A 12,296-nucleotide genomic window follows, 5' to 3' on the forward strand; every position below is an offset into this window, starting at 1 on the left:
GGTTTTTCTCGTGGCCGTTTTAGTAATAAATTTTTTTACAGCAAGCCTCTACGATGAATAGATTCTCATATACAGTACCTCGCATTCTTAGTTGGCCACCCTGTACATTGAAGTTACTAAGATATTTGTGTAACGTAAGTTATAATTTTGAGTATTTGAGGGAGTATTTTGAATATTCGTGTTACGCTATCCCATTGTGGAGAGAATTTTTATTTTTGCCATTTGTTTGAATAGGTTAGTATTTCTTTTGGTACCTACATTGATTTTTACTTTCATTATTACCCTCGTTACTTCTCAACTTCATACGGGAAGAGTTAAATTAGAAATTGAGTGGCGCTCAACCATTGGTAAGCGCAACGAAGAACGAAGATTAAATGCCCAGAACGGACTACCGCTGTGACAGATCTCAAGCGTGTATTTTCTTGTTTAACCCTGAGCTAGTTGGCCCCTTGACTCTAATATGACAATTTCTCCTATGTGTGTCCATTGTTATTTTCTATTTAAAGCTTTGGATTTGAATCGAACTACTCCTTTTTCATGGCATGATTGTTCGGTATCGTATATTTTGATTAATTATCAAGCTAAACTACACAAACACCATAAACAACAATTTAAGAACATGAAACGCTTAACAATAAAACAAGAAAATGGAAATGACACATTATAACATTATCGTTTGCAATTATTAAATGGTAAAACTGTTCACAATTCTTACATGGCACTGTATTAATCCCTAGGCGTCTAGTGCGCCTGGTGGGAAATCGTCATGGGTTGTTTAATGCGGCCATCCCGGCACCGATTTACTTCCCGGCTCCAATTATCCCGGCAATGGGCAATCTCGGCAATAATGTACATCTCGACTTTGGTCGTCCCGGCAATTTGAACTGTGCGATCGGGGTGATAGAACACATTTAAGACACGGTAAACGTATGAATCAAATTCATGTTTATTATATTGAAACAATTTACCGGAATTAAGTTTTCCTATTTGTTATTTTATAGACAGAGATTTCTTCTTTCTAGATATAATACAATCTGAATAGAGACTGTATTATCAAATTGTATCGATCGCCAGGTCTTGTGACACCTCGTCAACGGAAGCGTATCACCAGATCTCGTGGAGGTGTCGACGGAAGGGGACTATATCATTTCGGCACTGGGGACCTCCGTAGTGCATTTTCATTGTGCTTACAACCATAGATACAACCATATTGGTCGTTGAACCTTCCTTTATCACGAGTTGATGGGTAATTCATATTTGTTATCTGTATTAACCACTAATGTTTAGTATTTAGATATCACATCACCTCGGTCCTGTCACGGTCGCCAAAAATGTTAGATCTCCGAAGAACTACCCATCATACAGGGAAATTGTATGTAATTAGTATCCATTGTTTTTTCATTATTAGCAGTATTAGCACTTTGCAATGCACGGCCAAAGAAATCTTGGACTTCCATTTTAACCTTTTTAGCAGCATTAACATTTTCTTTAATTATACACCCAATCAAATGACAACTACAAGAGCCCCAGATTGATTTAGAGCAATTCATATGGGAGGAAAAAACTTTAAACTCACAAAACCTGGTGCATTATGTTGTTCATACGAAAATAATAATAATTCATTAGTTTTCGATGTTTACAAAGCTTATTCAAGTGCAGAGTAAATGGCCACTCAACGGCATTTGTTCTAAAAAATGTTAAAAATTGAAATAATGACGACTATAGCACAATTCCAATAATCTGCGTTACAGTGATCCAATCTGAAACCTACTTTGCATATCGTGCCGAAAAAGTTGCGAATCGTCTCTATCTAAGGTAAAGTAACATTGGCGATAAAAATTGATCTCGCGAGCAACTTCGGTAATTATGGGAATCTAGTAAGCTACTTTGTAAACATGAGTGCTCTTGAAAGTTTCGTCATTATATTAGAAATTGCTAGATATCAATTCGAAGCTCGAACGGAATAGTGAACGTGCACTCTTTAGAAGACTGTAAAAATTTTGTTACTTTTAAACTTTCGCGATAATTGCGTTTGTTTAACTGCAAATCGCGCTCTGTACAAAATCGTAAAACACCTCTCCGATACTTTTCGCTAGGCGAAAAAGATGGCCGCCGCCCGAATGGAACCTATAAATTTTAGAAATGATTTTTGTTTATGGCATATTACTACCTACCGTAATTTCCAACTCGTATTCAACGGTTGTGTATCAGTTATTCTGATACACTTAAGTTATTTATTATTCATTCTAGTTTACTCGAAAAGCCATAATGGCTGCATTTACGCAATAAAATATTTTATGCGCAATAAAGCGGAACATCCAAACGTCGCAGGTGTCGTTTAGTTAGACCAATATTGCTTTATTGCTCGAACTGCATTCAATAAAACTGGTATTATTCAAAATTAATTTTAATGTCAAGAAAATTGTTTAGTCGTGGAGAGGAAAATAAAAGCAATAAAATTCTAATCGCCTTAACTGAGCCCTGCCCGTTTTTTTTTTAAAAGAAGCTTTATATGTAGGTAGGTAGGGATACTTATCTTTAAAACCGTAATCAGATTTTCATTTCACCGACGTATGCATAAACCGTATTTGCAATAACAGGCAGACCTTACGTAAGCAATCAGAAAAATCAATGGAAAATTATAAACTCTGTATGTGTACTGGATATAAATGGAATAGGGGGGGATTTGTTGCCAGTTTGATATTATTACCCGGAAGCATTTCGCTTTTCTATCGGAATGGATTTGCCCATTTGTCGAATTGATGAAAGCAGGATGAGTGATTAATTTTACTACTCACGTGGGTTGATGGTTGTTGAAAGTGAGATCAATGGCGAGACGATATCAACTACAAAAGTATCCGGCTAACTTAACCAACCAAATTACATCTACTTACCAACTTTTACAATTACGAGGGAACTAATTTAAACTTGACACTAAAGTGGTACATCTGTAACATTATGACGTATATTTAGATACAACTAACTCGTACGGTAAACGAGATTGTTTTTTATATTCAACACTACTACCATTTTGAGAAAAAAGGTGGCAATTAAATATTTGTTTCGAACAAAACGAATAATTATTTAGCGGTATGTCAATTATGTCTTGGTTTACATCAGTAAATAATTTGCCCAACTCTTTTTAACCCAGGAATTCATAATGATACCTACAAGGTAAAGCAGCTTTTTAATCGGAAGGAGACTAAAAATAAAGGCAAAGTCATTATTGAAACTATTTTATTGTAAAATCGACGAGGGAAAAAATTAATGGTAATATAATAATCGTGCTACTAGGTCTAATTAAACTTATTCATTCAAACCAACAAATTACACACTATGTCTTGTGAATATGATGAAACATTAAATATTTATGTAAATCGGATATATTAATTCAAGTTCATGAGATGTTTTATTACAAATTCAGTGCTTTTTTGCCTTGTTCATTTAAACATAGTGTATAAATCGTGAATGAGAAGCATGCTCGGGGAGTATCTCATTATTGCCTCATTATTTTTCAATATCACGTCACCAACGATGTTTCGGTTGGGTACATCCCGTCAATTTAGTAAATTATACCTGAAACAGCAGATTCTATTATTTAATATATTCGAGGAGAAACATTGATCGTTAATAACAGCTGACATGTTTTTCACTATATCATAGGAGGACAATGAAAACTTGCGGCTACCTCAGGAGAAGGTCAGCTTCTCACAATTTGGTTCCCCTGTTGAGCAATGTTTTCACATGAAAATATTATGGGTGCCACCGCAGGTTTCGTCGCATTTTAAACTGGCATTGAATAGTAAGCGCGAGCATTAACGTTACGGTGCAAATTTAGCGTATAACGGTAGCTTTAAATTTGAATTTCAATTTTTTCGTAGAATTAGGTAAAGTAAGAAGTCTGCAGGGTATCAAAATTAGAGGATTAAATTTTTCCGATAATTTGCACGATAAGTAGAACATGTAAGGCGTGGTGGAAATTAACAATCGCCTTTATTCTACTATTTTAATTCAATAGAGTTTTGTTTTTTAATAGCTTTAGGAAGTCTTAGGCTCTGGAGAGCCGTAGATAAATAAGTAATCTTATCTTGGTGGGGTTTAGTTGTTGAAAAACTGATTAAAAAACTACGCAAGCCAACAGTTTATCGTACCCTTTAAAAAAAGATGCAAGTCAACAAAAGTCAAGGCATGAGTACGGCCCAAAGCTCATTTCGGGAGACTTCCAATAAAGTTCCTTCGGAAAAGATGGTGAACTTAATTAATAAACGTCATGTAAAAAAAGATGTGGTTAATTAACACTAAATAGGATAGGGGTAGCCTGGAATGTGTTTTGGAGGGATTCAGTCTAAAAATTCCAAAGTTTTACCATAGCGGAAGTTACTATTTTTTCGGACGTTAATTTCTCGCTTTTTTTCCAAAAAACCATTGAACACGAGTGAAAACCACCCGAAGCAAAAGGGATTTCTTTGGTCGAAGTTTATTTGTTATTTCTCGAAATGGGTGCGCAAATGCATGGTCCGAAAACAGACTTAATTAAATTTGACGTTGTCGAAATTATGCATTGGACTCGATTTGATTAGTTAAAAGTATGCGTTCGGCTGTCAATTACTTGTAAATTACATAAGTTGGCTAATTAAGCAAGGGGCTAGTAAGTAATATTAACTTAGCTGAAAGGATTCATTAATTCCTTGTATTGCTCCTCCTATATTGACTAACATCGTAATTTTATCGCTCATTGCACAAGAAATTTGTATTTTACCAAGTAAATTTGGGTTGTTTAGCTTTAGATAATGAAAATCTGATCTGATTTTTCGCGTCAAATTGCTAAAGGAAACAAATTTGAATTTCGACAACACAAATTTACTCGATTTAAATACAAACCTCTAATTCAGTAGGACAATTTGACGAACAAGAAATTCACCAAATTAATCAATTATTGGAGGTGATAATGCGATAATTGATTAGGAAGTGAATAAGTGAAAAAACCACTACAGTGCGTTTGCACCTCCAGATGAAGTCTGGTGCTTATGGGCATGCAGTACATGCTTGCCAAACTTATTAACACACGTGACAATTGCAGTATACAAAGAAATTATGTTGTGTTTTAATACTTCAATTCAATCGTCAGTTTGGTAATTATAGCCGCGGTTTAAATACTGCCCGGATGGGGCGCCACTGCTGCACGAACCACTATACGCATCTATACGTGATTCAGATTAACACTAGAGGCGTTGGTGTAATTTACAAATGGTGAGTGTAGTTGGGAGCGTTTTGTAGACATATTCCAGCAGGTTTTTAAGTGCAGGTGGTGTACTCATTTTAAAGTGGATTGAGTTTATCAAGCCGTTTTTGAAACTAGAAAATATAACCCTTTAATCATATCCTAACACGCAAAATGACATACTTGTAGCCAACTTTTCTTTCGGAGTTATCGAGCATTTAACTGCATTTTTTGACGTTTTCTTTAAATTATCCGCCGCCAGGTCCAGCGCGAAATGAAACATGCTTACTGTTCAGTCGAGAAAATCCTTGAATTTCTTTTCGTCGGTTGTGTTTTGAAGAAACCTTCGGTAGGCTTTTTTTCTGAACAGATTATGGGGTCTGGAACGTTTTCTTCCTTTTAAATAACAAATAATTTCCTCGCCTTCCTCCTCTTCCAGGAACAAATACGCTATGAGTTTCTTCGACATGATGCACACAACTGAAGTTACTGAGGCGTAGACGCCAAACGCGCCTGTTAACGGCCAGCAAGGAAACCTTGCTAGCTTGGCGTTAACGATGACCGCCCGCGACTCGATCAAAACCGTGCCTTCATAGCAGTCCACGTTTCCGTGGCCAATCGGTACCGAGTACTGCCATTTATGCACTCGCTCGTAAGTAGATCGAAAATCAATGGTCTCAGTCAACGAAAAAGAAGTGAGTAAATCCCGTCACATCTGGCCTCACAGTCACCGACTCCTGGGTTTCCAGGTTTGGTAACCGGGGAACATAAAATGGTATACAAAGGCAATAAAATCTGGGTCGGTGATGCTCTTGCGGGCGGTTTCGCGCCTCCGAGTAGGTGTAGGGGTGGTGCCGTTAGGTTAGGGCATGCTTAGTAGGCCCACCACAATAAGTGTATTGTCTACTTTTGAAGAAATTTTGTTTTGGTAGTTTCTGGTGCCAACTAGACTGTCGAACTGTCATTAGCTGTTAATGTTAAAAATCCAAGCGTGAAATAGTTTGATGTATTTCTGTTCGCAGTGCTGTATATTTCTACTTTACAATAATTTGGTGCTGTTTTATATTATTTATTATACCTGCATCAGAATCGCCGTTTAAAACACGATTTAAATGTTAGAATTTAGTGCAAACTATTAAATGAAAAATTATACAATGTGCGCCTACTGTTATTTTTATAATGTGTATTAATTTTTAGTAACTGTCTTTTGTCATGTGGTCAGTAGAAACCAAGTTGTCTGTCAATCAACGGAATGATTACTTCATATTATTGTCTACAGTTCGCTTAAATATTAAATTTCCACAGTATAGGAGGTCAGAATTTGGGAGAATGGGAGTGGTATAATAATCAATGTCTCACTACAGTAGAAACCTACCACAATGCTTACCGGAGAAAAATCCCAAATGCAACTGAAAAAAATAATTAAATAGCTATACGTTTCCCCAGGTGACTATTATGATTTTTTTAAAAAGAATGTGCTGCTTTCTAGAAGCAAAGTGTAATATTGAATTAAAGTTGAAGAAATCTATTATTAATCTAAATGTAGGTAATAGTTTTAATAATATAATAGGTAATAATATGCCTTTATTTAATAACTGCAGTAGTCAAATAACAAATGAGACAATTGCCATTACTCTAACAGTGTAAAAAAAAGCAATTAAAGAGAATTATAAAACATTGAAAATAATGTAAAGAAAAGAAAAGAAAATAAATGCATAATGTGAACTACTACAGTTTTAAACCGTAAGGGGGGATTCGGGTCAACGTCTGCTTTTCAATCCGACCTCAACTTAAACATATATCTACAAACAAAATCAAAGTCGCAAGTAAATGTTCTGAAAAACGCGTTGTAAAAATAATTATCTATTTGAATATGTTATTCCATCTAGTAGTGGCATTGTGACAAGCTAGTTTACCTTCTTAGTATATCTTTAATAAAGTTTAATAATTTTCAGTAGCATTCCAATTATTGGCAGACATGGAACGATATTGAATAGTAAGCAAAAAAATTATTTTGGCATTGTGTCCTTGTAGCGGTTGGATACAAGCTTAAAGTGTAGTGGGTTTTTGTGCTCGTAGTATGATAATTGATTTCCTGTCTTCGTGAATTCGAGACCTTCTTTTAGAAATTTGCGATTTTGTAATCTGGTTGGCACTTAAAAGTTGTTGCGTAATGTTAAATTGGTTAAAAATCGGAACATTCATTTGGTTGGTTTGCAGGAAATAGATAGGGGATTATTCGGCTGGCGGTAAGGATTATTCATAATCTGTGTTTGGTTGTTTCGATGTTACATGTGAGGTTTATTTTTAGCGGTTCTTGTTCCGGAAGAATTCTTCGGAAGGGATTTATTTTGTTATACCGTACCTGATGAAGATTTTAATCACTGGGTTCTGGATTTGCATGTATCTGCATTCGTAGAAAGAAGTCATTACCACCGTTCTGGAGAACTATTAATGAAAGATATCATCGAATTAACTTTTCTTTGTTATCGTGTCGAGTTTACGATCTATTTATACATTTGTGTTGTGTCTGCTGCAGTCACGAACTTATAAATTAAGATGGACTGCTGATCAAACAGTTGCATAAAGGTAGAAATGACCCTAGCATGGGCGCGGCCATGATGTGCACATTTTAGTTATTTTCTAGGGGAATTTTCCTAGTGCTCAAGTTTTGAGACTATTGCAGCCTTGGAAAATGACATGTGTCACTGTAATTTATTTAGAAAGCGTGAGGTTAATGCACATCATGGCTGCCCCCATGTGTCATTTGTCAATTCAGCATTAGCAGTGCATCTTAATTTATAAGTTCGTGGCTGCAGCAGTTCAAGCTGTGCGAATACCCATAGTTTTGTAACATCTAACATTTTGTAGTTTGATATTAAATATTTATTAGAGTTTTCAATTTCGTATGGAGTACTAGGCTACGTGCGCAGTTGTAGCAGATAAAATCCCGGCCTACATGGAACCACCCCGTCTCCACTGAGCAGGGGTGCGCTGCTTTACACCTAGATATAGAGAGAGGCAACATCGAGGAAACATAAGGTAGGGTGGTACGAATTTATTTGTAGTTTTATTCTTCTTCGGCCTGTATCCGTCAAGTCAAGGAAACTTTAACTAGTACTAAGTTATAGGGTTTTCAGCATTTTCCGGTTATGGAACTTTAAATTTGAAGCGTAAAATAAATTCTACTCATATACAGAGTGGCCCAACAAGAAGTATACAGAGGGCTTTTAGGGTATTAAATTTAGAAATTTTGAAAAATCCTCGAACACGTCAATTTTGTATTCGAGGGGGACAACTTTTGGAATACAAATCACGAACCCAAGTCTTCACCTCTCTACGTAGGGAGCTTAACCCCTAAAATGTTAAATGGAATCCTATGGCAAATGGCACATTATTTGAAAGCCAATTTAATCGTGATTACTAATCTGCTTTGCTTTTTAAATTCTATTGATTCGTTTCGGAGATAATTCGCATTTGAAATGGTTTTTTCTAAAAAAACCAAAACAAATGCGATCTGTCACCTTGTATTAAAATTTTATTTTGACGCTTTAATTTGTTTGTTAAACTTAAGTGAACCTGTCAGTTCTCCGAAACAAATCAATAGAATTTAAAAAGCAAAGCAGATTAGTAATCACCATTAAATTGGTTTTCAAATAATGTGCCATTTCTCTTAGGATTCCATTTAAAATTTTAGGGGTTAAGCTCCCTACGTAAGGGGTGAAGACTTGGGTTCGTGATTTGTATTCCAAAAGTTATCCCCCTCGAATAGAAAATTGAGGTGTTCGAGGATTTTTCGAAATTTCTAAATTTAATACCCTAAAAGCCCTCTGTATACTTCTCGTTGGGCCACTCTGTATGACAATAAATGTACTATTTTTTGGGACTTTTAACAAGTCTAGAACCATACAGTTTTCAAGTGTAAATCGGTAATAACACAAAGTTACATGGAAAACACCATGAACGTTTAATCAACCAGGAATTCAGTAGGTAAATGCAGTTTTGGATATGAATGACTCCATTGGACAATTTAGAAATAAATGCCTGTTGTGGTACACGTTACTAATATTAATATTAATATTAATATTAATTAATATTTATATTTATTATACCGTTATCCGTGTGGGTACACTTACGGTCGTCATTGGAAAAAAAAATATTACAAACAAAATACAAAGGTACATTCAGAGACTAACTAACAGAGGAGGACTAATTAAAATTAACTTATAACGATTGACATTAAATGAGCTTTTTTTGCGATCTACAAATCAAGATTAATATTTAAGCCTGAAAGGTTAATATTGCACAATTGAATGAAAAATGTAAAGCGAATAATTAGCGAAAACACCCTTGGAAACGTAATTATGATTAATACCGAGTTGATTATAATTTTTAATTGCTCGTATTTAAGTGATTACTTTTGGTTGAGGTTGAAATTGGGTACGCGCCCATTAATTCTTAATATTTTAAATAAAGGGGGGACTTAAGGACTTTTACGGTTGACTGATTTTGTGCGCGAAGTGTAGAGTTAACTGAAAAATGCGAGAAGCTTAATGTTAATGGGGGCCATTTGTCATTTTATAAAAGTGCAGATCATTGAATCTAATTGTGATTGATTACGCTTAAATTAAACAAAACTGTGTAAAGAGCGACCCGAATCTCGCGGTCGGTGGTGAGATCGATTGGACCATCACCGTGATCCCCATTGCACCCTACTGTAACGTGAGAGCCTTATTGTACCCCTAGGCGAACAAAATGAAATTCTGTCAAGAATTCGTCCAAGATGCGCGGAAAGGTTTGCTTTTAAAACCGCAGAATATTTTTCAATTTCCTACAAATCTACTAAGAATGCAAATGTCCAAATTTACAAAAGTTACGTTCGTGAAATTTCCTTTTAGCTTTGTATTCGGCTGTTTGTTGACGATTTTATAAATACGAAAAGTTCGGCTTTTGAATGACGTACTTTATTTTCCAATAGAGTGATATCAAAACCGAAGTTGAAAGCAAAAACGTACACGTTTTATTGCCTACGGCTTTATGGAACGAGACGAGCACGGGGGAGGAAAAAATGAATTGAAGTTTAAAAGTTATATTAACGTTCAAAGTTCGGGGAAATGAGGTAATTGGGGCAAGTAAAAAAATACACCACTATATCACAAGATTTTCCAGTTTCGCCATAGGCGAAATGTATCTATGTATGTACCGATGCACAGTGCCAAAGTTACTTGGATTAAAAATTAAAATTTTATTTTTACCAAACTAATGCAAATGGACACTAAACTAACTTTTTATCCAAAACCGTTAAATAATTTTAGTGGAAAATGGATAATGAGCTTTCGATTTGTTTCATGTAGGTAATGAATTTATAATTGTCACATTAACAGTCAGGACCCATATTTCCGAAAACATATCAGCTTTTAATACTAATAGCTTGTTCATAGAGCGGTTTTGGATAAAATCTCGTATTTGACTAGTGACACTTGATAAATAAATAGATATTATTTTCACCACAGTAATTGGAATATTGAAAATGTTATTTTCTACATTAAGGTAATTGATTAATAATAGAGCTACCCAAATTTTAACTCAAATTTTTCTGATGAAAACCATAATTGGCTACGGCTACATCGTAGAGGTCCTCTTCCAATTTGTTCGAAATAAGGTCGCTGAACCATTTAGACTAACTTCATGTATTCGCCATTTAAAGGTAACTTTCCACTTGTCACAACTGAGTTAAAATCATTGTGCGGAAGTTATGGTGGCCCTTCACTCGACATCAGCAAATTCCTTCGATAAGTAATTTCCTATATAGATATGTACCTACTTCTACTATTGTAATTAGTTGCGTTCCAGTTCGTATTGCCAATATACCTAACGTTCTCAGAACAATTGAAAGGGTGTTTTTTAAAAATCGTTTTCCATAATCGAACAACTTAATTCGCGCAGTCGGTAGAATTCACAAATCGAATTTCCACTAGTGTGATGACAAAAATCCCACTACGGCCCCCTATGCAAAACACGCAAATGTATTGGAAGAACCACAATTCGTTTCTTACACAGAAACTTCCGTATTTTGCGCAAAGACCCAGCCAAATTTCCAGAAACACTTATTTAAATAAAAGTAGTAGAAAATGAATTGTCGGAAATCGACCGGGAAAATACATTTTATAGCTTTTGGCCTGTCGAATCTTCATACAGTTTGAAGATTGGGCTAATAGATCAAAAGTTAGCCTATAACTATAACTACAACAAGCGAAAAAATACGAGACGTTTTGGATTCTACGATGCCAAATTAATAGAAAAAAGTTATGGGCAACAAACCAATTTCGAAAGAAAATTCAAAGGGCTGTAACTTTTGAACTAGTAGCCCAATCTTGGAACTGTTTGAAATTGTGGATTCTACAGTTCAACCTTCCTTTTTTTCCAAAAATCGACTGCACCAAAAGTTCTCGGGAAAACACTTTTTCTTACTAATTTTGGTGCGCAGAATCCAAAACAATTCGTACTTTTTCGATCAGACTTCTCAATCAAATGTTATAGACTAGAAACCAATTTCGAAAGAAAATTCAAAGGGCTGTAACTATTGAACTAGTAGCCCAATCTTGGAACTGTTTGAAATTGTGGATTCTACAGGCCACATTCTTGGTGCGCAGAATCCAAAACAATTCGTACTTTTTCGATCAGACTTCTCAATCAAATGTTATAGACTAGAAACCAATTTCGAAAGAAAATTCAAAGGGCTGTAACTATTGAACTAGTAGCCCAATCTTGGAACTGTTTGAAATTGTGGATTCTACAGGCCACATTCTATAAGAAAATTTTTTTCCGGGTCGATCTGGGACAACTTTTTTTGCGGGCCTCAAAAAAGGCAGTGTATAACCTTCCTTTTTTACCAAAAATCGACTGCACCAAAATTTCTCGGGAAAACGCTTTTTCTTATTAATTTTGGTGCGTAGAATCCAAAACAATTCGTACTTTTTCGATCAGACTTCTCAATCAAAAGTTATGGACTAGAAACCAATTTTCGAAAGAAAATTCAAAGGGCTGTAACTTTTGAACTAGTTGCCCAATCTTG

The 12,296-nt window shown here is 35.4% G+C and overlaps 1 long non-coding RNA gene across 2 annotated transcripts; it reads left to right on the forward strand.

Moving 5' to 3' along the window:
* Nucleotides 1-204: 204 nt before the first annotated feature.
* LOC116179300 lies at nucleotides 205-7,833 on the forward strand. 2 transcript variants are annotated; one of them, XR_004146989.1, is made up of 4 exons: nucleotides 205-927; nucleotides 1,023-1,246; nucleotides 1,295-1,372; nucleotides 7,533-7,833. It is a non-coding gene; the product is annotated as an uncharacterized LOC116179300 (long non-coding RNA). The 2 variants fall into 2 exon arrangements; XR_004146988.1 differs by lacking the exon at nucleotides 7,533-7,833 and having other exon boundaries at nucleotides 1,295-2,855.
* Nucleotides 7,834-12,296: the final 4,463 nt, after the last annotated feature.

Source organism: Photinus pyralis, unplaced genomic scaffold (genome assembly GCF_008802855.1).
Source record: "Photinus pyralis isolate 1611_PpyrPB1 unplaced genomic scaffold, Ppyr1.3 Ppyr1.4_LG8, whole genome shotgun sequence".
In the NCBI taxonomy this organism is placed as follows: Eukaryota; Metazoa; Arthropoda; class Insecta; order Coleoptera; family Lampyridae; genus Photinus; species Photinus pyralis.